Here is a 23085-nt window from a genome sequence, read left to right as displayed (position 1 = left end):
TTGGAAGAATTATTTTTCCTTAAAAATTGGAAGCATTATTTACAAATTTGTATATTCAGGTTCAACTTGGGAATAATGCTTCTGAGAGGTATAAAATATCTGGCTGTCTCCCTGTTAATAATCGTAAGATTGATCATGGGTTCTAGTGGTAACAGCCTAATTCCTCCTTTATAAAGTTCCCCATTATTCTTTCATTTAATTGTTTACTTCTATGCCAGAAACAATGATTTCATTACAAATTGAAAAATGGCAATGTTCTAATTCTGATATTTCTTCCTCATTTATTATCTAAATTCTTCTCTAAAAAAAACTTTTCATCATTCGCTAAGAGTATTTGATTATACTAAAATATAGTTAATATGAGATCGGCAGGGAAGATATTAAATTTTCCTTTAATTGCCAATTCCAGAGTAAGGAACTGGTGCTCTAGATACCACGGTGGTAATCAGTAGTTTTTTGTTTGTGTTATTTCTTGATATTATTGTTGGTTGACTCTATCTTCTCTGTAAATATCCTTATTAACTCACTACTTTAAAATATATATTCCATTTACAGTAATGAATAGAATCTGATTTTACTTTTGTTGCAGAATTTTCCCATCTTTGTTCAGTGAAAATTCCTTTGTTTAAGTCCCAAATTCCTTTGGCTATAACACTACCAGATTTTTATTGTTTCTTTGCTTTCTCATACAAATATCAGACTCACCCCAAGCATTTCTTACACTATTCCTGGAATCAGTCAATAGTTTCAAATTACCACTTGTGACAGCATTTCAGAGTCCATAGTTTTAGGAACAGAGGTGCCTATTCCTATGGGGCTGACCTTATTTTTAGGGTTTTTTTTTCCCTAGTGAACAGAACTAGGATGGATGGATGATGGATGGATGGATGGACAGATATATTACAGATTAACAGATAAATGTATAGCATGTTTTCAGACATATAGTCTTTAGGCTTAATGAATTAACATAACTAAGAAGTAACTTTGTTAGTTATAAAAAGTATACTTGGCAATCTTCAAAGAAAAAATAAAACAGGGAAGAGAAACACCAATGGAGAGGAGAACTTGAGAGGTGATCTTAAGTTTGTTGTTCCCAGAAAAGGAAGTCTTAGCTAATGGATTTCAAATTTGCCAGTGTTGATGACAAATCTAAACCCCAAGTGGAGATGGCTGTAGGCAATTTTAGGCAAGAGTCTGGAAGGATGCCAGAATTTGCAGAAATACCCTAACCTATCACCATTAACAGTTGGTTTATAGAAGTCTTTTTGTTGTGAGTCATTCTCCTTTTTAGTGACCTTTGGATTCCTATGTATTCAGATTATAGCACACCCTTGCTTCTGGCACTTACTTTATTTTTGTGAATACAATTTCTCACTTCAAATAAAAAATGTTTCCTTTTAATGCATCTGGCTTCTTTATAGTTGACTAAGAGGAAGGATAAGCTGATCGTGCCAGTACAGTATTCACAATCCCTTTGACATTTATTTTTTTCTGTTTAAAGTCAATGATTTAGCATTCTAGTACCTTAATTTGAAGTATATTTTAGTACGCACTAGTCATTTTCTCAGCCATGGTCAGTCCCCGGCCTTTACAATATCAAGTCTTCAAAGAAAGGACTAGATAATAGCAAACACTAATAATAGCAAGTCTTCAAAGAAAGGGCTAGTTAATCGCAATGCCTTAAAGAAAAAAAAAATAGCAAAAGGCATTCTTTACTCAGATCAGAGCTTGCTAAACCTTTCAAGGAAGTGTGAATACAGACAGACTGAAGCACAGTCAGAAAGGACCAGCTTCCAATGAAACATTTCTTGAACATCTCTTGTAACAGAAATTCAAGCTTATTTGACGTGCTATTTCACAAGAATGCTTTTATTTATTGAGTGCATGGTATGTGCCAGATGCTGTGTAAGTGCCTTACACTTTTCTCCCCATCTAATTGTCTTAATCCAGCAAGCTGAGGCTCCAAGAGATTGAATTAACAGACACCTCTAAAAGACAGGGTCAGGATCTGAACCCAGCCCACTGGATGGCCTATGCTCTTAAACATGACCCTTCAGAATCATTTGCCAAGTTTAATCCACAGTTTTCCATACTCTTTCCATATTCTTTCCATACCTCATTTTTAGAAGTTTGCCATAAATATTCTGCCCCATCCAGAGGAATCTCGAATAGTTGATCCAGTGTGGTCCCAAAGAATAAATACGTTTTGCAAAGAATCTGGAGGATTATCATGCTGAGGGTTAAGGGTTCACTTTGAGAAACCATATGCCTTTACGTTTTTTCTTCCATCGACGCAGCTCCCTATGTTGACTTTTTTCTTGTGAAGAAAATATGAAGCTGCTACATCCTGAGACAAGTCCTACTAGACCCAGGAGGTGGCTGAAGTGGTAAGAAAGGAAGAGAATGATTGACATTAAGGCACAACACCACATGTCTTCCTTGTTCCCCTGGCAAGACCAAGTGGATGATGGTAAATTTACATTTATTTATTTATTTATTTATTTAGTTAGTTAGTTAGTTAGTTATGGTAAATTTACTTTAAAACATTGCCTGTCTTGGCATGCACAGATGCGTTCTGCTTACCATCAGGTTTGTTGAACAAAAAAGGCATTTGCTCTCTGTGTTGGAAAGGTAGTACTGGAGGTTAGAGGAGAGCAGGGAAAGAGAAGATATGTGATGTACTGCACTAAATGAATTTTTCTCCAATTTTTTTTTTTTTTGCTAAGTAGTACTCATAAATTTTTGTGAATGGATTTAAAAGGTATCTTTGTTTTTGGATATATGTGTAGGGATTTGGCATCAAAATTGACCCTAAAAGACTACCTAGTTTGCATGTTTTAATGAGACCTTTTTTATTTCTAAGTTTCTTTATTTGAGACAGAGAAGAAAGTGCATGTGAACAGGGAGAGAGGCAGAAAAAGAAGAGAGAGAATCCCATGCAGGCTCCTTGCTGTCAATGCAGAGGCGGCCGACAGGTGGCTCAATCCCATGGCCCCGGTATCATGACCTGAGCCAAAATCAAGAGTCATATAGATACTCAACCAACTACTGAGCCACTGAGACACCTCTTAACCAAACACTTTTAACCATAATATACTTAGGTTAAAACGAGTTTCCTTTGAGTAGACATGTTGGCAGTCAGCCAGGAATTTATGCATATTTTGGCAGTGTTTAAGATGTCAAAAAAAAAAAAAAGTCAGCCCCTATTCGGGAAATTTAAAAATATCTTCATAAGTTTAAAACCTCTAAGTGTGTTGACCAGTAAGCTGGAACAGCTTTTGTAGAGAAATAGGTGCCTCTGAGAGCTGAGAATTGGAATCAAGTGGTTATAATGAAATTTACTTTAAAAGTTTCTCACCAGCGACATTTATAGAATATTTAGATTTTGAAGAGTGCCAGGAAGGAAGTCTAATGTATGTATTAGGATGACCAACCAAAAAGGGTTGCCAGATTTCATGTTTGCTTCTCTGGCTTCCTGAGTGAATGAAAGGGATTATGGGAATTGGGGTCCATAAGGTGGAAGGTTGCTCTGGGGACAATTGTTCCCCAGGCTGTAGAAGAGTATTTGGATTGAGATATTGAGGCTTGAGGTCCCAAGCATGGAGAACCCCTGGCTCATCTGCTTGCTCTTGTACTAACAGTGCCTTCTGTATAAGAATGCAAAGCCACAGGACGTGGGTACAGAACAGTGTAAAACATCATCTGCCCCAGTGTTATGGACTGCTCTTCTGCAGTGACACAGGGTGACATCAAAAAGCAAATGTTGTGGAGTTTAGTAAGACAAGTTCTCTAGGGGTGAAGCTCGATTTCTTTCAGTAGATCATTTGGGAATGGGAGACATGGGGCATGTCTAGTAGGGCAAATGTGTTTCTTAATTTATCAAGTAATAACAGCACATTTATAATTCAACTAGAGTAAAACCTTGGTTTCTGAGCATAATTTTTTCCAGAAAATTGCTTGTAATCCAAAGTACTTGTATATCAAAGCAAATTTCCCCTTAAGAAATCATGAAAATTCAGATGATTTGTTCCACAACCCCAAAATATTCATATAAAAATGATTACAATAGTGTAATATAATACAAAACAATAAAGAAAATACAAAATATAAAGAAAAATAAACAAATTTACTTGCACTTACCTTTGAGATCCTTTTTGGCTGGTGTGAGGGAGATGAGAAAGAGGAGGGTTGTTGTGTAGGATGATTTTCACTGTCACAAATGAAATCACTGCTATCTGTTGATTCAATGGAATCTTTTTCTGCATGGGGGCCATTGTATACACTCACACAGGAGTTGACTACAGTACAGTATTAATAAACTCTTGTCATATACAATAAAGACTTGGCAGTCTTTAATGTGACTGCCAATAAGGCAGCAGGAGAAAGGGTCTATATCTGCAGGCAGCCTGACCTAGAATGAAGCAAAGCATTCCTAAGCTTACGCTTATATGGAAAAGGACTGTCCATAGGTGCTTTGAAGTGACAAAACAATATACTAGGTGCCAGTTGTGGGCACCTTGCAATTTATGACAAATCACTGATTTTTGACAAACACCGCAGCTTGAGACCAAGCATTCAAGCATAGGAAACAATCACCCACCACCCGCAGTGAGAGAAGAACCACTGGCTTAGTTATGATCATGTGACATTCAGCGTCATGTACTACTCACATTTCAAGACATCGCTCGTTTATCAAGTTAAAATGTATTAGAAATGTTTGCTTGTCTTATGGAACACTCGCAGAACAAGTTACTCACAATCTAAGGTTTTAGTGTATATGGAAGAGTTCATATTCTTTGCAGTTGTAGCCCTAGAAAGCTGGCTATGAAGATGTCAGTAGAAAAATAACAGTCTGGTTCTCACTGGAGTAGCTTGTTAATCCTGCGCTGGAATACACTAGAAGTGATACTATTAAAAAGATTACCTATAAGACATCTCTGGAGCCACACACTTTGGTCCAACACTGGCTGTATCCTTGATGGATATTTCACATTCAAGTTATTTAACATCTCTGTGCCCCAATTTTCTGATCTGTAAAATAGGAATAATAAAATTATTTGCTTCATAGGGTTTTTACAAGATTACATGAGTTACTGGATGAAAGAGTTTTGAATAATTCCTAATACTTAGAAAAATGTCATTCTTGATATGTACTGTTTATTAGTTTATTATCATTTCGATTATGAGTGTGCCTTTAGGACATGCCTATTACCATATTCGGAAAGATTAGTTGATTATATAGGTTAATAAGCTCTTGAGTAAAGTTGCCAGATTTATCAAATAAAATTACACAATACACAATTAAATTTTAATTTCAGATATTTTTTAGTATGAGTACATCCTAAGTATTTATGAATACTTATACAATATTCTAACAGCTTTTTTACCCCTTTTGTAACTACTGATTTTATTCTCCTATAGTTGCAATCAAGGTCTCAAGATGGAGTCATGGTGTGGTCAGCCGTACCTGCAAGTAAGTCCTAGAGTAAGGTAGAAGGTTATCTCTAAAATGAGGTCAAAAAGAAACAAGCACAAACCTTTACTGCAACTACTAATAACAGAAGGCATCTTTCCTCTGGTGGCTGAAAACTGTTAAAATATAACCCAGCAGCCTCTATGTAATAAAGGATAAACAAAACAATACAGAAGACAGCAGAGCAAAGAGAGGAGAAAGACAAGATTATCACAAATGCTCTCAGTCCCTGGAGTTAGCTGACCAGATTTGATATACCACTGGCCTTTTCATTTATAGGAACCATTACATTTTCCATTTAGCTGATATCAATTTGTATTAGATTCCTCACACTTATAGCTGAAAATCTTCTAGCTAATAAAACAAGTAAAGGTCATCTACAAGGCCAGATGGGAACAAGAGAACAGTCCAAACCAGGGGTTTGAGAATCTTTTTTTTTTTTTTAATTTTTTTTTTTTAACGTTTATTTATTTTTGAGACAGAGAGAGAGCGAGCATGAACGGGGGAGGGTCAGAGAGAGGGAGACACAGAATCTGAAACAGGCTCCAGGCTCTGAGCTGTCAGCACAGAGCCCAACGCGGGGCTTGAACTCACGGACCGCGAGATCATGACCTGAGCCCAAGTCGGCCGCCCAACTGACTCCAGGCGCCCCAGGGTTTGAGAATCTTACAATTAGTCCTAATACGCATCCTACCACATTATTAGTATTCAATAAATAATGGTCATTGTTAATAGCATATTTATTACTTAGTAAGTGTCTAAAGAGTGAAATGTAACTAATTTGAGATGTGACATTGAGTTGCACCTATACAGATTTTCTGTAAAAAGGATGAAATGTAACTAATTTGAGATGTGACATCGAATTGCACATATACAGATTTTCTGTAAAAGGGCATTTAAACCAACTTGTGTCATTCTCGTTCTTCCTATAGTCAACACGCTTTTATTTTCCCAAAGAATCTTCATAAATATTCTACAATAGCACAGCGCCGTTAGAAACGTTTTGACAAGATGAATTAGACAAGTGGAGATTTTAGTTCCCTAGAAATACACATACTTGAAAGAATAAATGGATAAAAATTGCTGGGGCAACTTATGTTTGTGTTTTGTCAAATTTTCCATGTTTGCAAAACTGTTAAAGGCATCAGATGACCCAGAACGCAGATTTCCCCTCCTGTTGCTTGCTTGATGCCACGAGATTATTAGAATATGGTTGTAGCTCCATTCTGTAATCCTCTCTTAGACCTAATTTCTTTTTATAATGCAAAAATATGGTTTTGGCAGTTGATATCATTTTGGTCAAAATCACAATGGCAAGGACCTTTTACAGTAAGAAAATAACAGATCTTCGTGATTTATATATTAATTTCTGCAATTCTGAAGCCAGATGAACATAGATCTGAACGTCAACTTGGCTACTTAATGTTTGAATGACCTTAGTCATTTCCTCTTTCTACAATTCAGTTTTCTTCTCTGAAAACTGGACCTCGTAACAGCACCGGCCTCATACGGTTGTTGCAAAAATTAAATAAATTAACATGTATAGTGTACTCACAACAGTCTGTGGCACATGGGAAGCAGTATGTGAAGTGTTAGCTATTATTATTATGACTATTGACCCATTGGTCCTAACCTGGATCCTCTCAAGAAGTTAGCACATTCTATTATTTATTAATATGCCTTACTCCCATAACTGGGAAACTCATGTTCACAGGAGTCAAGGAAGGAGCCAAGAAGACACAGCAAGAGTGGCAAATATGTGTCTCAGCCTCAGGTATAAATGGTGTGAAGAAACAGGAAATGTCTTTTGTGGAGATGCCAATTATTATTTTTTGACATTATCAGAATCCACGGGCAACATTTCCAAGAATTGATAAGATATGAAATGGTTGGTTTTATTTATTTTCTAAACGTTTATTTTGAGAGAGAGAGAGAGAGAGAGAGAGAGAGAGACAGACAGACAGACAGGCAGAGAGGGGAGAGACAGAATCTCCATCAGGCTCCCTGCTATCAGTGCAGAGCCTGACGTGGGGCTTGAATTCATGAACCGTGAGATCATGATCTGATCCAAGCAAGAATTGGAAGCTTAACCAACTGAGCCACCCAGGCGCCCCGTGAAGTTCTTGGTTTTAAACTCAGGAAATCTATCTGCACAAATCATTTTTCTTTCATTCAATGTAGAATTGGTCAAACCAGTTGTTTTTAATAATGGACCATTTCTTGGTGCTTGCAAGTTAGGGAGGTTTTCTAAGGAAAAAAAATATTTAAGCTTGAATTTTAAGATGTGAACTATTTTTGCTATTTCTACTTTTTACTTTTTAATTTCTTTTCGGTTTTTATTTTGTGTTGCTGGTTTTGCATTACAGTTTTATCTTGTACTACTAATAACTCACACTGACCTAGATAAAAGTTTTCTCTGTAGGTAGGCAGACTGTCAGTAATTAGAGACCTGACTGTATTAAGAGCTACTTATATCAAAATATGATTCACGGTGCTTTTCAGATAAGGATTTCTCTTTGGTCTCTGGCGAGGTAGCAAATACCACATAATCTCAAAACTTCAACAGTTTATATATGGAATTTGCAAGCATGTGGATATGGCAAGCACAAATTTGATGCCTATGTTTAGAATCCTTACGACCAGGTTGCAGACTGTAAGGCAGCATTTATGCAGTAGAAGGTGAAAATACAACACAATGACAATGCACAAAGAAACTGCAGAAGTGATTTTTACCCTAATGTTTTTTGATCAATAAGGAAAACAAGTATCTTTGGCATTACAAAACCAACTCTAATTAAAAAGAGCAATGTTAATGTACCTCATCTGATTATTTTCTACAATACCAGGGATTGATAATGTACCAAGTATGTGCCATTGAAAGCATAAACTGCACCAAAAATCATCCATGCTCATGTAAGAAAGCAGTCCAGTTTTGGGGCACCTGGGTGGCTTGTCGGTTAAGCGTCCGACTTCAGCTCAGGTCATGATCTCACAGTCTGTGGGTTCGAGCCCCGCATCGGGCTCGGTGCTGACAGCTCAGAGCCTGGAGCCTGCTTCCGATTCTGTGTCTCCCTCTCCCTCTGGCCCTCCCCTGCCCATGTTCTGTCTCTCTCTGTTGTAAAAATAAATAAAAACATTAAAAAAAAAAAAGCAGTCCAGTTTTGGTGAAGAGACTGTCTTTTTTCCATCGAATACTCTTTACTGCTTTGTGAAAGATGAGTTGGCCACACGTTTGTGGGTCCACTTCCGGGTTCTCTATTCTGTTCCATTGAACTATGTGTATGTTTTTGTGCCAGGGCTATACTCACTGGATGATATACAGTCTGGATGATTACAGCTTTGCAACACAGTTTCAAGTCCGAAATGGTGATGCCTCCAGCTTTGGTTTTCTTTTTCAACACTACTTTGGCTATTCATGGTCTTTTCTGGTTCCATCCAAATTTTAGGGTTGTTTGTTCTAGATTTGTGAAGAATGCTGGTGTTATTTTGAGTGGGATTGCATTTAATATGTAGGTTGCTTTGGGTAGCAGAGACATTTTAAGAATACTTGTTTTTCTGATCCATGAGCATGGAATGTTTCTCCATTTCTCTGTGTCTTCTATTTCTTTCCTAAGTTTTCCATAGTTTTCGGCATACAGATCTTTTACCTCATTAGATAGGCTTATTCCTCGGTATCTTAAGGTTTTTGATACATTTGTAAGTGGGAATGATTCCTTGATTTCTCTTTCTGCTCCTTCATTATTGGGATATACAAATGCAAGTCATTTCTTTTGCATTTTATATCCTGTGACTTTGCTGAATTCATGCATCAATTCTAGCAGTTTTTTGATGGAGTCTTTTGGGTTTTCCACATACAGTATCATGACATCTGTAAGAATGAAAGTTTGACTTCTTCTTTGCCAATTTGGATGCCTTTTATTTCATTTTGTCGTTTGATTGATGAGGCTAGGGCTACAAATACTATACTGAACAGCAGTGGTGAGAGTGGACATCCCTGTCATGTTCCTGACCTTAGGGGGAAAGCTCTCAGTTTTTCCCCAGTGAGGATGATACAGCTCTGGGCCTTTTCTATATGACTTTTATGATGTTGAAGTATTTTCCTTCTCTCCCTACTTTCTTGAGGGTTTTTATCAGGAAAAGATGCTGTATTTTGTCAAATGCTTTTTCTGCATCTATTGACAGGATCATACGGTTCCTATCCTTTCTTCTATTAATGTGGTGTATCACACTAACTGATTTGTGAATATTAAACCAACCCTGCAGCCCAGGAACAAATCCTATTTGACCATGATGAATAATTCTTTCAAAGTACTGTTGAATTTGATTTACTAACATCTTAGTGAGAATTTTTACATCCAAGTGCATCAGAGATATCGTCCTATAATTCTCCTTTTTAGTGAGGTCTTTGCCTGGTTTGGGAATTAAGGTAATGCTGGCTTCACAGAAAGAGTTTCTAAGGTTTCCATCCATTTCTGTTTTTTGGAATGGTTTGAGAAGAATGGGTATTAACTCTTCTTTAAATTCCCCTTGGAGGCCATCTGGCCCAGGACTCTTGTTTGTTGGAAGATTTTTGATTACCGATTACTGATTCAATTTCTTTGCTCGTTATGGGCCTATTCAAATTTTCTGTTTCTTCTTGTGTCATTTTTGGTAGTGTGTATGTATTCGAGGGATTTCTCTGTTTCTTCCAGGTTGCCCCGTTTGTTGGCATATCATTTCTCATAGTATTCTCTTCTAGTTGTTTTGTATTTCTCTGGTGTTAATTGTGATCTCTCCTCTTTCATTCGTGATTTTATGTTTTTGGGTCCTTTCTCTTTTCTTTTTGTTAAGTCTGGCTAGGGGGTGATCAATTTTGTTTATTCTTTCAAAACACCAGCTTTTAGTTTCAATGATTTGTTCGGCTGTGTTTTTGTTTCTATATATTTCTGCTCTGATCATTATTATTTCCCTACTTCTGCTGGTTTTGGGCTTTCTTTTCTGCTCCTTTTCTAGCTCCTTTAGGTATACAGTTAGGTTATATATTTGGGACCTTTCTTACTTCTTGAGATAGGCCTGAATTGCAATGTACTTTGCTCTTAGGACCACCTTTGCTGCATCCCAAAGGGTTTGGACTGACATGTTTTCATTTTCACTTGCCTCCATGTATTTTTTAAATTTGGACTTCAATTTCCTGTGAACCCATCTATTCTTTAGTAGGATGCTCTTTAACCTCCATGTATTTCAGGGCTTTCCAAATTTTTTCTTACAGTTTATTTCAAGTTTCATAGCATGATCTGAAAATATGCATGGTATGATCTTGATCTTTTTGTACCTGTTGAAGGCTAATTTGTGACACAGTATGTGATTTATTCTGAAGAAAATTCCATGTGTATTTAAGAAGAATGTGTATTCTGCTGCTTTAGGATGAAATGTTCTGAATCTTTCTCCTAAGTCCATGTGATCCAGTGTGTCATTCAAAGCTATTGTTTTCTTTTTGATTTTGTGCTTAGAGGATCTGTCCATTGTTGTAAGTGCGGTATGAATGTCTCTTAGTACTATGGTATTATGATTGAGTGTAATAACATTTCTTATTAATTAATTCATATATTTGAATGCTGTCAAGTTGGGGGCATAAATGTTTATAGTTAGATCTTGATGGATAGACCCTTAACTATGATATAAAGCCCTTCTTCATCTCTTGTTACAGTCTTTGCTTTAAAATCTAGTTTGTCTGCTGTCTCTCTCTCTCTCTCTCAAAAAGAAATAAAAAAAAAAAAAGGCTGCCTGGGTGGCTGAGTCTGTTGAGCATCCGACTGTGGCTCAGGTAATGATCTCATGGTTCATAAGTTCAAGCCCCATGTTGGGCTCTGTGCTGGCACCGTAGATCCTGGAGCCTGCTTCAGATTCTGTGTCTCCTTCTCTCTCTGACCTTCCCGTACTCGTGTTCTGTCTCTCTCTCAAAAATAAACATCAAAAAAAAATCTAGTTTGTCTGATGTAAGTATGGCTACTCTTTCTTTTGTCCTCCATTATCATGACAGACAGTTCTCTGTCCCCTCACTTTCAATCTGCAGTCGTCTTTAGATCTGAAATGAGACTCCTGTAGGCAGCATATAGATGGGTCTTTTTAAAAATCTATTCTGCTACCTTATGTCTTTTGATTGGAGCATTTAGTCCATTTACATTCAGAGTGATTATTGAAAGATATGAATTTAGTGCCATTGTGTTACCTTAGAGATAATGTTTCTGGTGATGTTCTCTGGTGCATGCATCTGGGATTCAAAACTCAATGTCTTAAAGGACCCAGCAATGTGTGGATCTGCTCCCCTGCTTCAGAGTCAAGTCCCTCCATCCTGTTAATGAAAGGCTTTTGGCTGGCACCTGCATGGACTTTTGTCCTTGGGGAGACAACAAACCCCCTTTGAAAAGTATTCTGGGAAGGGGACTGTTCTCTCTCAGTGCCCCCTCAGAGATGTCTACACCACATTATACACTCTGGGACCAGCTCCCTCCTCCCCAGGAGTGTGTGACACAGCTCCACTCCAGAAAAAGTCACACACATCCAAAACTTCAGAGTTTGAGCTCCAAAGGCCTTTGCAAAAAGGAACTGAGACATTCAGTACTTCTTGCTTCCCAGTCCATGGCCCAGAGAGGTTTTCTTCTTGTGCTAACTCAGTGCCACACTATCAACACCTCTCCCTTTTGTCTTCCCCTGAAAGGGTTCCCTCCTCTCTGTAACACCACTGTTTTTCTCTCCCCCAGTTCACATCTACACACCTTGCACTTGCCAAGGTGTCTCCCTCCAACAGTGCAGATCCTTCTGCCAGTCTTCAGACCGATTTCCTGGATGCTCCAAGTAATCTGACCTCAATACAAATGAGGGATGAGGAAAGCCCAGTGTCCCCCTACTTCTCCACCATCTTAATTCCTCTCCTGTAATAGTTTTTTTAAAATACATTTTAGATATTAGCCCCCTAGTATATCTATGGTTTGCACATATATTTTCCCTTTCGGTGGGTTGTCTTTTCCCTTCACTGATGTTTTCTGTTGCTGTGCAGAAGCTTTGTAACTTAATGTAGCTTCACTTTCTTATTTGCAATTTCGTCGCTTGTGTTTTTGGTGTCATATTTAAAAAATCATCGGGGCGCCTGGGTGGCTCAGTCGGTTAAGCGTCCGACTTCGGCTCAGGTCACGATCTCGCGGTCTGTGGGTTCGAGCCCCGCGTCCGGCTCTGGGCTGATGGCTCGGAGCCTGGAGCCTGCTTCCGATTCTGTGTCTCCCTCTCTCTCTGACCGTCCCCCGTTCATGCTCTCTCTCTGTCTCAAAAATAAATAAACTTAAAAAAAAATTAAAAAAATAAAAAATAAAAAATCATTACCAAGAACCATGTAAAGGAGTTTATTTCTATGTTTTCCTTTAGGAATTTTGTATTTTCAGGTCTTACATTTAAGTGTTTAGTCCATGTTAATTTTTGTGAGTAGTGTAAAATATGGGTCCAGTCTTATTATTTAACATGTGATTATTCAATTTTCCAGTACCAGGATTAGAGGCCTTGTCTCCACTCAATATTCTTGGTTCCCCTGTCAAATATGCTTGGGTTTATTTATGGGCTTTTGATAACGTCCCATTGATCTATTTGTCTGTTTTCAGGTCAGTGCCATACTGTTTTCGATGACAATAGCTTTGTAGTGTAGCTTGAAATCAGCAAGTGTGATTCCTACTGCTTCATACTTCTTTTTCAGAATTTCTTTGGCTATTAGGAGTCTTCTGTGGTTCCATATACATTTTAGGAATGTTTCTTCTACTTGAGTAAAAATGTCATTTATCCTCATAGGGTTTGTATTGAATCTATAGGGGGCTTTTGGGAGTGTTGACATTTTGACACTAATTCGGATTTATGAATATGGGCTAACTTTCCATTTATTTGTGTCTTCTTCAATTTTTTAAAAATATCTTTGTCTTGTAGTTCTCTGAGGAGAGATCTTTTGTGTCCTTAATTAAATTTACTCCTTAGTACATTATCGCTTTTGATGCTATTGTAAATGGGATTCATTTTTTATTTATTTTGGAGAAAATCCACTTTTAGTGTACAGAAAACCTAAAGATTTTTGTGTGTTAATTTTGCATACTGAAGCTACATTTATTGATTAGGTCGAATGGGTTTTTGGTTGAATTTTGAGTTTTCTGTATACAAAATCATGATGTGCAAACAGACAATTGTACTTCTTTCTTTCCACTTCTAATACCTTTTATTTCTTTTCCTCACCTGATTGTTCTAGCTAGGACTTCCCATAGTATATTAAATATTAGTTCTGAGAGTGGGCACCCTTGTTTTATTCCATATTATAGAAATTTTATCCAGCACTCCTGCGCTCAAAACACGACTACTTTGTTCCACAAAATATGGATTCTTGATACTGTACTTAGCCTATATATACACCTTATGTGGGGAAACTTAATTTTTTCAACAAGTTTTAAAACTTATTAAGTATTAAGATCAAGCTTTAACTCTTTATTACTATAATACAATGTCCTAGACAATGTTGAGCACAATAAGCTCTTTTTTTTCCAACTTTTTTTTTTTTTTTTTTTTTTTTTTTTGGGACAGAGAGAGACAGAGCATGAACGGGGGAGGGGCAGAGAGAGAGGGAGACACAGAATCGGAAACAGGCTCCAGGCTCCGAGCCATCAGCCCAGAGCCTGACGCGGGGCTCGAACTCACGGACCGCGAGATCGTGACCTGGCTGAAGTCGGACGCTTAACCGACTGCGCCACCCAGGCGCCCCCACAATAAGCTCTTAATAAAGATTTATCATCTCTCTTGACTGGCAGTATTAATTTTCCCTTTCTTCTTCTTCTTCTTTTTTTTTTTTTTTTTTGAGGATTAGCAAGAGAGAGCATGAGAGTGGTGAAGAGGGGCAGAGGGAGAAAGAGAATCTTCCTGCATGAGAGGATCAATGCAGCACTCAATCCCACAATTCTGGGATCATGACCTTAGCAGAAACCAAAAGTTGGGCACTTAACTGACTGAACTACCGAGGCGCCCCTCCCTTTATTCTTAAATGAAACAAAGACAATCAAAATTTTGTCAGGTGCAACACATATTAAGTTTTCTCTTTAAATATAATTGATTCTTAGGAACGTGTAAATTTCTTATTTATCTTTACATTTGTAGGATGGGGACCAGTGCCTACCATCTACTAGGAACACCGTAACTTATTTCTGAATAAGTAAAATAGTCAAAGTCGTGTTACTCTTAATCTCAGATACACATTTATAGTCAGCAGGATTCAGTTGTGAATAGAAACATACGAGTGCTTTTTCTGAGACAGGACCTTGATTATATCCGTTGTAACTTCTTTATCTCCTTACACAATCATTTGTGATTTCCACTAACCATTTGCCAACCAGATCATTTGGTCTCTGCCATATCCATCAGTCCATAATGAGAGTGATGTGTATCATTTTCACTTCTAATGACAGGGCAAAGTAGTTTCCTTTTCCTTCTTAAACAAATCCTTGGTTTTCATAATCTTTACCTTTGATCATCACTGTCTTTGCCAGGAGCTATTTGATTTTAATACTCAATTTTTAATAAAAGTGCCAATTGGGAGACTCTTAATTTTCTTTTGAGCTAAAAATCAGTTGCAATTTTAATTTACTTTCTTTTCCTTTAGGCAAAAAAAAAAAGGCTTTAAAAGACACTGCATTTTACAAACACTGCATATGGAAAAGTTAAGTCATAGAGAAAGAGAACATTTTTATTGTGGTGGTGATTTTTCTTTCAGAATTCTAAGAAAATAGAGGCCTGGGCTATAGTTCTAAGCAGTGACATGTAAAGTAAGGTATTTTTGTTGTTGTTGTTAAAGAAGGATCAATGGCAAGATGTCACTTTTGACGGTCTTGATTTGGTCTACTGGGCTGAGCATATGATTTCGTGGCCACTAGGTAGCCCCCAAGGTGCTGTTTCTTTACATTGACGGATGTTGTTTCCTTTGACACAAGGTTTCAGTATGTCATGCATAAGTCATTTGCCCTGGAAATCCACGTTATTCCTGCATAATGGTATTACATTTGGTGTTCTCATTTTAGATGTTGACCAAGTCACATGACCTATTCATTTAATTCTTTCAACTTTTTCAACCTTTTTTTTTTTTTAGGTTTATTTATTATTTCAGAGAGACACAGAGCTCAAGTGGAGGAGGGGCAGAGAGAGAGGGAGACACGGAATCCAAGTCAGGCTCCGGGCTCTGAGCTGTCAGCACAGAGCCCCACGTGGGGCCTGAACCCACCAACTGTGAGATCATGACCTGAGCTGAAGTCGGACACTCAACCGACCGAGCCACCCAGGCGCCAACCCCTTGCTGTATTTTTCCTATACAAATCTATTTCTCTTGCAGGCTTGAATTTTAGCTTGATACGTGACTGTTAAAATGTAATTTGTGGGGCGCCTGGGTGGCGCAGTCGGTTGAGCGTCCGACTTCAGCCAGGTCACGATCTCGCCGTCCGTGAGTTCGAGCCCCGCGTCAGGCTCTGGGCTGATGGCTCGGAGCCTGGAGCCTGTTTCCGATTCTGTGTCTCCCTCTCTCTCTGCCCCTCCCCCGTTCATGCTCTGTCTCTCTCTGTCCCAAAAATAAATAAAAACGTAAAAAAAAAAAAAATGTAATTTGTGCCATTAAAATATGGTGAAACTGGGCCACCTACCTCTCAGTATCTCTAAGCATAGAGTGAATAGAGGTAGACACAAGTTTCCAAAGATAAAAGACATTGTTAAAGATGGCACAAAAGGCATCAGCAGATTTTTGTTAGTATTTGTAATATTAGAAAACAAAGAATACTGGGGTGCCTGGGTGGCTCAATCAGTTAAGCATCCCACTCTTGATTTTGGCTGGGGTCATGAGCCTAAGGTCGTGACATTGAGCCTGGCATCAGGCTCCATGCTGAGCGTGGGAGCCCACTTGAGATTCATTCTCTCCCTCTGTCCCTCTCCCCCACTCATACTCTTATCCTCTCTAAAATCATAATTTTTAAGAAAAGTTTTGGACAAGTGAGAGTGAACAGAGTGAGAAATTTTAGCAGTTGTTTCTGTCTATTACAGTCTAAGGCAGTCTGGATCATAGTGGGTGAGCTATTTATCCAGCATCTCCACTTATGGTTTTGTTGTTGTTTTAATACATGAGTTTATGAAAAAGTTACTGGGAAAGCCCACATACAATTTTTCTCTCTCTGAGTTTGTAAAGGAAGAAATGACTTGTGTCTTTCAACTACCATATATGCTCACCTGTGGGGTTTTTTTCCATATTAAAAACAGTATTTTCTCCAGAAGAGTGCTTTTTTATTTTATCATTTAACAGTACGAGTAATTCATGATTTAAAAACTTTGTAACGGGAAAAATAAGAATGCTTCCTCAAACTCTAGTGCCTGTTTTATGCAGCTAAAAACTGCTAAAAGCCTATTTTTCTATCTATCCATTAACATATGTTAAGAGTCCCAGAATACCCCTTCCATACATATATAGGCACACCCAGTCAAAATCTTTTGGCCCTTGAAAAATCAACAGAAATTTTGAAGTATTTTCAAAGACTGCTATCAGCAATGTAACTGTTTGGCACAGGGAAGAAAGCAAATCCATTAGAGGGCATTTGATATAATTTCTTTCACTACCGATTAGTTTATTCTGCTTATCAGAATTCACAGCAAAAACATTAATATGTTTAACATACCCGAAGGGTTTCCCTAAGTTTAGTAAGGGCTAATGAGCAGATAAATCAATCTATAATGTACCACAAGTGGGCTCTGATTTTTCTGCAAAATTTGACTACCTTTTATATAAAAGTAATTATAGCTTCACAGACTGAGTTGAAAGCCAAGAATGAAAAGAAAGCAGAAAGATATAACCTTTGGTGAGGGTAAATATCACTCAATAAAAAATGACCCATAATTGATGGAAAATTGGAGGACGAAGAGGACATTAAGTCAACTGTTGTAACTTTAGGACATCTGGTAAAAACACAACACAACACAACACAAAACAAACAAACAAACAAAACCCAAGCACTTTACCTAACGTTCTATGAATCATGAAGCTTTCCAGGATCACTGAGGGCAACAGGCACTATTCCTAGCTCCGTGTATGCATCAATCACTGGCCTTGATTAGTTTCCTCACATGCATGCCTTGGTAAGTATTCAGCTGAATATTCAAGGGAACCTTCTACTGATCTATGAAATTCTTGCTCTCTGGAACTCTTTCCTCGCTAGATTCTGTGCTGTGAATTCCTGCTGCTTTGATTTTCCACTCTCAGCTTCCTGTTACTAATGCAAAGATCTGTAAGACTATACTTGGATATGTCCTCATTACGCCCCAGACTGAAAACTACCTTAATGCAGGAAGCTTGGGTCTTCCTAGGGCTCGTGTTCCTCTCCATCCCATTTGTAAGGGACCTTTTTTCTTCATTTCGTGATGCCCTGTGTTTTTTCACAGTTGTGTCATTTTTTCTTTTTTATAGTTTCATTTGGGAGCATATATCTGGTTTCTGTTATTCCATTTTGGCCAGAAGCAACAGTCCTGTATTTACTATGTTTTTCACCTCTTACTGATACCTCATTTATTCCTTATTGAAGACATTCTCATTCTGTTAATGTCACATTATAAATACTATTGGATCTTATTCCTGAAAAATGTTTTCATTTTGCTCTCAGACTGAACACATTCCTAAGCTAAATACAGAAAACTACATGATTTTTTTTATATTGTTTGAAATTCAAAGACATATTTACATTGACTCAACCTTTTATTTATTGCTCTATTGCATCTAAGTGTCATTCCTTTTGGCTTTCACTATTATATTTCTGCATGTTTTATCTGCTTAGTTTGTGATTCCTCAACTATGCATTCAAATCTTTAGTTTTTCAAACCCATATATTTCTAGTCCATTCTCTTCTGTCATCTGTCCCATATTCTGTGTATTCTTCCATCTGGAAACTACCATTATAAATGTGCTAGAACTCTCTCTTGTCTTCCTTTTTTTCTTCATATGTTTATCTTTCTGTGTCTTACGAGTGTGTACCTCCTCATGTCTAATAGTTCTCTAATTTTCTTCTTTTACAAATTTTATTTTATGCTATTATATTAAAAATCACTGCCTGTATTTTTCATTTCTAGATATTCATTTTGTTCTATTATGTAACATTTTAAAGTTGTATTCTCTTATGGAATTCTGATCTCTTCTCAGGTTTGGTCCAGGACTGGAGATTCCAGTTTTCATAGGTCTTTTTATTTTTCCCATCCATAGCATGAAGAAAAGAGAAATTTCATTCTGTAGCTTGTGTCCTCCATTTTCAGAAATTATATAGTACTTAAAGTGCCCTGGCTTTATCAATGGTCTTATTTATAGCTTTCCGTTTGCCTGCACTTAAGGCTACGTCACTTTCCGCCACAGTCCAGACAAAACCCAAGTGCTCAGTTTCATTATGTCTTATTTCTGGTGCCAAGGATCACCAATGTCAACTTGATTTCTTTACTCTGAGATGATTGTCCTTCTCCTTGTCCTTCTCCTTCTTCATTTAAGACAGGGCTCCCGGGGCGCCTGGGTGGCGCAGTCGGTTGGGCGTCCGACTTCAGCCAGGTCACGATCTCGCGGTCCGTGAGTTCGAGCCCCGCGTCAGGCTCTGGGCTGATGGCTCAGAGCCTGGAGCCTGTTTCCGATTCTGTGTCTCCCTCTCTCTCTGCCCCTCCCCCATTCATGCTCTGTCTCTCTCTGTCACAAAAATAAATAAACGTTGAAAAAAAAATTAAAAAAAAAAAAAAGACAGGGCTCCCTTTTTGCCATTTTCAAAAAATTGATATATAATGAAGTTTGGGTCATGGTTCATTAACAGTTTTTATGAATTTTTGCCTGGATAGTGATCCACACTAGTTCTATAGGCTAAGATTGTCAGCAAACTTAATGTAACATTTTATATACATTATTTAATTTATTCCTCATAATGATCCAATGAATACATGTTGATAGAGGGGGGAAAAACAACAACTAAGGCTTAGGCATTTTAAGTGACTTGACCAGAATCACATGATCAGTAAATATTTTGACTGTGGTTCAAAATCAGGTCATGGCATCTCTTGGTTATGCAGTTAGCCATTAACCTCTATAACTGCATCTTTAAGAGAGAGGACATTTTGACACCTTATGGATATCTTTTTTTGTTGTTGTTTTGTCTTGTTTTCTAAAAGGAGAAAAGACCTCAATTATTTGACTTGCACTTGACCGTTGAATCGGAGTAGATCCAAACTATGTTCTTCGCAATTTAAGTATCTTGTGAAACCTGTTCAAATTACTGGGAATGGAGGAGGGTTTGTTATAAAGAAAAGAAAGCAGAATAATGTTATAATATTAGATATTGGCAGGTAGATCAAGCTTATGTCTTTTCCTTTGCTGAAAAATTATAATATTTTAAGTTCCATGGATGGGTAATGGAAAGCTTTCTCTCATAAAAATTCTGTAAGTTTATTTTGTGATGTGCTAAAATCAGACTACTTGAAGTCACCCATGATCAGTCTTTGATACTGATCATGGTTTATCTATTCATCTTGAACTAAAAAGCTTACTTAGGGATGTATTGTCCTCTTAATTTAGTTTGCTTTCTCAGCACTACTTCTGTCATTTGCATTATAAAAAATGAATCCTTAAAGCTGTGATGAATTTCTTCTTTCAGCAGCAAAACAATCAGTTACTCAATTCATGAGGTTAAGTAGATACATGTCATTGGTTTATCACCATCATCATCATCACATCCCCATACCAAAAATCAAAGTTCAAATTACCTTCTTTACATATTGATATTGTCTTTATGTTTCTTTTCTATCTTGTAGAATTTTCCAGAGATTTTCTCATAATTACATAAACTTCAGAAACTCCCACTAAAGTTATACAGACCTAACAATTCATGTCTCTAATAGACACAGATTATTGCTTACCTGAACTGAAGTTCTAAGTCAGATTGAATCTTACTCTTTCTCATGAATTCCCAATTAATTTAGAAAATAGCACTATTTACTTTATAAATGTAATGCCCTAATAAGATGCACATTTCTATCCTTAAAAGTTTGTCTTCAGTATTTTCCAATTCTCTTACTGTTGCTAAGTTACATAGTATACCATTAGCATCATTATCAGCAAAGATAATTCTATCACTAACATCAAGAAACTGAAGGATACAGGGGATGGGACTTTTCATTGTGACAAAAATTACAGAAGCTTATGGGGATGACTAAACAAAATTGGAATTTGTCCAGAGGTCAGCATCTAAGCCCACAAAGTATCTCACTTCAGGTATGTGAGGTGTAAGTCATCCGTTCCACTTATACATGGAGAGAAGAATTTGGCCAGATTTTAGGTTTCCTTTACTGTTTTCTACTTCTCTACTCTGCCATCCATCCCCAATAGCCCCTACCTGACTCTGTCTTAGCCACTCTGGAGACCTGAATATGTTTCTGTCTATTTGACCAGGTGCTAGTCACAAACCAATTATTGTATTCTCTTTTGAGATTCAATAAAGTTCAAGTTAATCACCCAAAAATATTGTTCAGTGGGTTCTGGCTTTCGACCTTTCTGAGGTGATTCCCATACAGTCATAAGAAGTTCCAAAACTTTAACGGTCAATTCCAATGGCAGGCCTGACCACCATGCTAACTGCCAACATAATCTGGAAAGCTTTTTCAGAAACTAGTCTAAATCTTATTTAGTCCAATCAATTACTGTAACAGCATAATTCTTGCCAGTTTATCTGTAGTCATAGGCCAATATGAGATTTAAGTCTAAATTCTTTTTTTTTTAATGTTTACTTATTTGAGAAAGAGAGAGAGAGAGACACCAAGCAGGGAGGGAGCAGAGAGAGAGGGAGAGAATCCCAAGCAGGCTCCATGCTGTCAGTGCAGAGCCCGACATGGGGCTCAATCTCACTAACCATGAGATCATGACCTGAACCCAAATCAAGAGTCATATGCTTAACCGACTGAACAACCCAGGTGCCCCAGAATCTTAAGCAGGCTACAAACTAAGCACAAAACCTGACATGGGGCTCAATCCCATGACCCTGGGACAAGACCTGAGCTAAAATCAAGAGATGGATGTTCACCCAACTGAGCCACCCAACACCCCTTAAATCCTTTAATTATATTTATGAACCCATGAATTAAATGATGCTGAATCTACCTATTTTAATATATTTAATTTGAAATAAGTCAGTCTATTAATTCAGCAACTTTTCAGGAACTGGTTACTTGCACCTAATTATAACAAGTGATATATTCTCTCAACAGTGGACATTACTTATACTATTCTTTGAATACATTTTTGATGGTGTTCTTTTTTTTTTTCAACGTTTTTTTTTTTTTTTTTTTTTTTATTTTTGGGACAGAGAGAGACATAGCATGAACGGGGGAGGGGCAGAGAGAGAGGGAGACACAGAATCGGAAACAGGCTCCAGGCTCCGAGCCATCAGCCCAGAGCCTGACGCGGGGCTCGAACTCACGGACCGCGAGATCGTGACCTGGCTGAAGTCGGACGCTTAACCGACTGCGCCACCCAGGCGCCCCGATGGTGTTCTTAATAATTTCCTTAATTATAAACTTTTAGAGGTAGACTTTATGAGTGGTTAGATACTATCATATTTTTAAAGCTTTGGTGTTTACTAAACAAATGCACACTGGGAAGGTTGCATTAATTTATGTACCCAACAGCATAATGAGGAGGAGGAGAACTTAATACTACTTTTTAACTTTGGTCATGGGTAAGGTTCCATGTGTGCTGAAAAAAAGTTTTGCCACTAAAATTCAACAATTCAAAGATCTATGTAGGTTTTTTTTTCAATGCATGAGATCATGTTTTAAACGTGATTGACAAAATTATTTTAAAAATTAAAATCATACATAAGGCTTAAAGAGTTAACTAAGTATTGCAGAATATGGATATAAAAGAGAAAATGACAACAAAAATGAAAAGGTTCAATGGAGAATCTAATACATTATGTAGCGAGGGACTTACACACAGAAACATCATCATGAAATTCCAGAGGGTTGAAACAAAAAATGTTAAAGACGCAATAAGAGACAGAGTCATTTACATATAAACAGTATTCAAAGAGTAATATCAATTAGTTAGAAATCAACCAAAAATGATTCAACATACACTTTCATGAGCTACCAGATTACTAACCATATAGGTAGAGAATACAGAAAAACTGAGTAAATTTACCTCTTTTATACCCTTTTCTTAGGGAAGTTGCTTGAAGTTGTGCTCCAGCAAATTGAAAAGTTAAACCAAGAAGTCATAAGTAAACAGTGGATCCAACCTAAGAAATGTAAGAAGAGACATTCCAATTGAAAAAATCAAGAATTCTAAGTGTATTATTTTAGATATCATGATATCTGTCAAGAAAAATATTGAAGTAATTGAAAAGATTTACAAGTTGAATTTAGATACTATCTGTATTTACTAGGCACATATGTTACTTTTCTATGGATTATAAAATAAATTTTAAAAATAAAAATTCTATTATAAGGGATATTAATGTGTTCATAATAGAATAAAACTGCAAATCACTGACAATTTCTGTGTCTTAAATCATAAGCAA

The 23085-nt window shown here is 37.3% G+C and overlaps 1 long non-coding RNA gene across 1 annotated transcript; it reads left to right on the top strand.

The window, feature by feature from the left end:
- Nucleotides 1-2301: 2301 nt before the first annotated feature.
- LOC125929860 (uncharacterized) lies at nt 2302-23001 on the top strand. The gene is made up of 3 exons (XR_007459982.1): nt 2302-2470; nt 5422-5473; nt 22729-23001. It is a non-coding gene; the product is annotated as an uncharacterized LOC125929860 (long non-coding RNA).
- The last annotated feature ends 84 nt before the right edge of the window (nt 23002-23085 follow it).

This window comes from Panthera uncia, chromosome A2 (assembly GCF_023721935.1).
Source record: "Panthera uncia isolate 11264 chromosome A2, Puncia_PCG_1.0, whole genome shotgun sequence".
Classification (NCBI taxonomy): Eukaryota; Metazoa; Chordata; class Mammalia; order Carnivora; family Felidae; genus Panthera; species Panthera uncia.
This window is presented reverse-complemented; position numbering and strand designations above follow the sequence as displayed.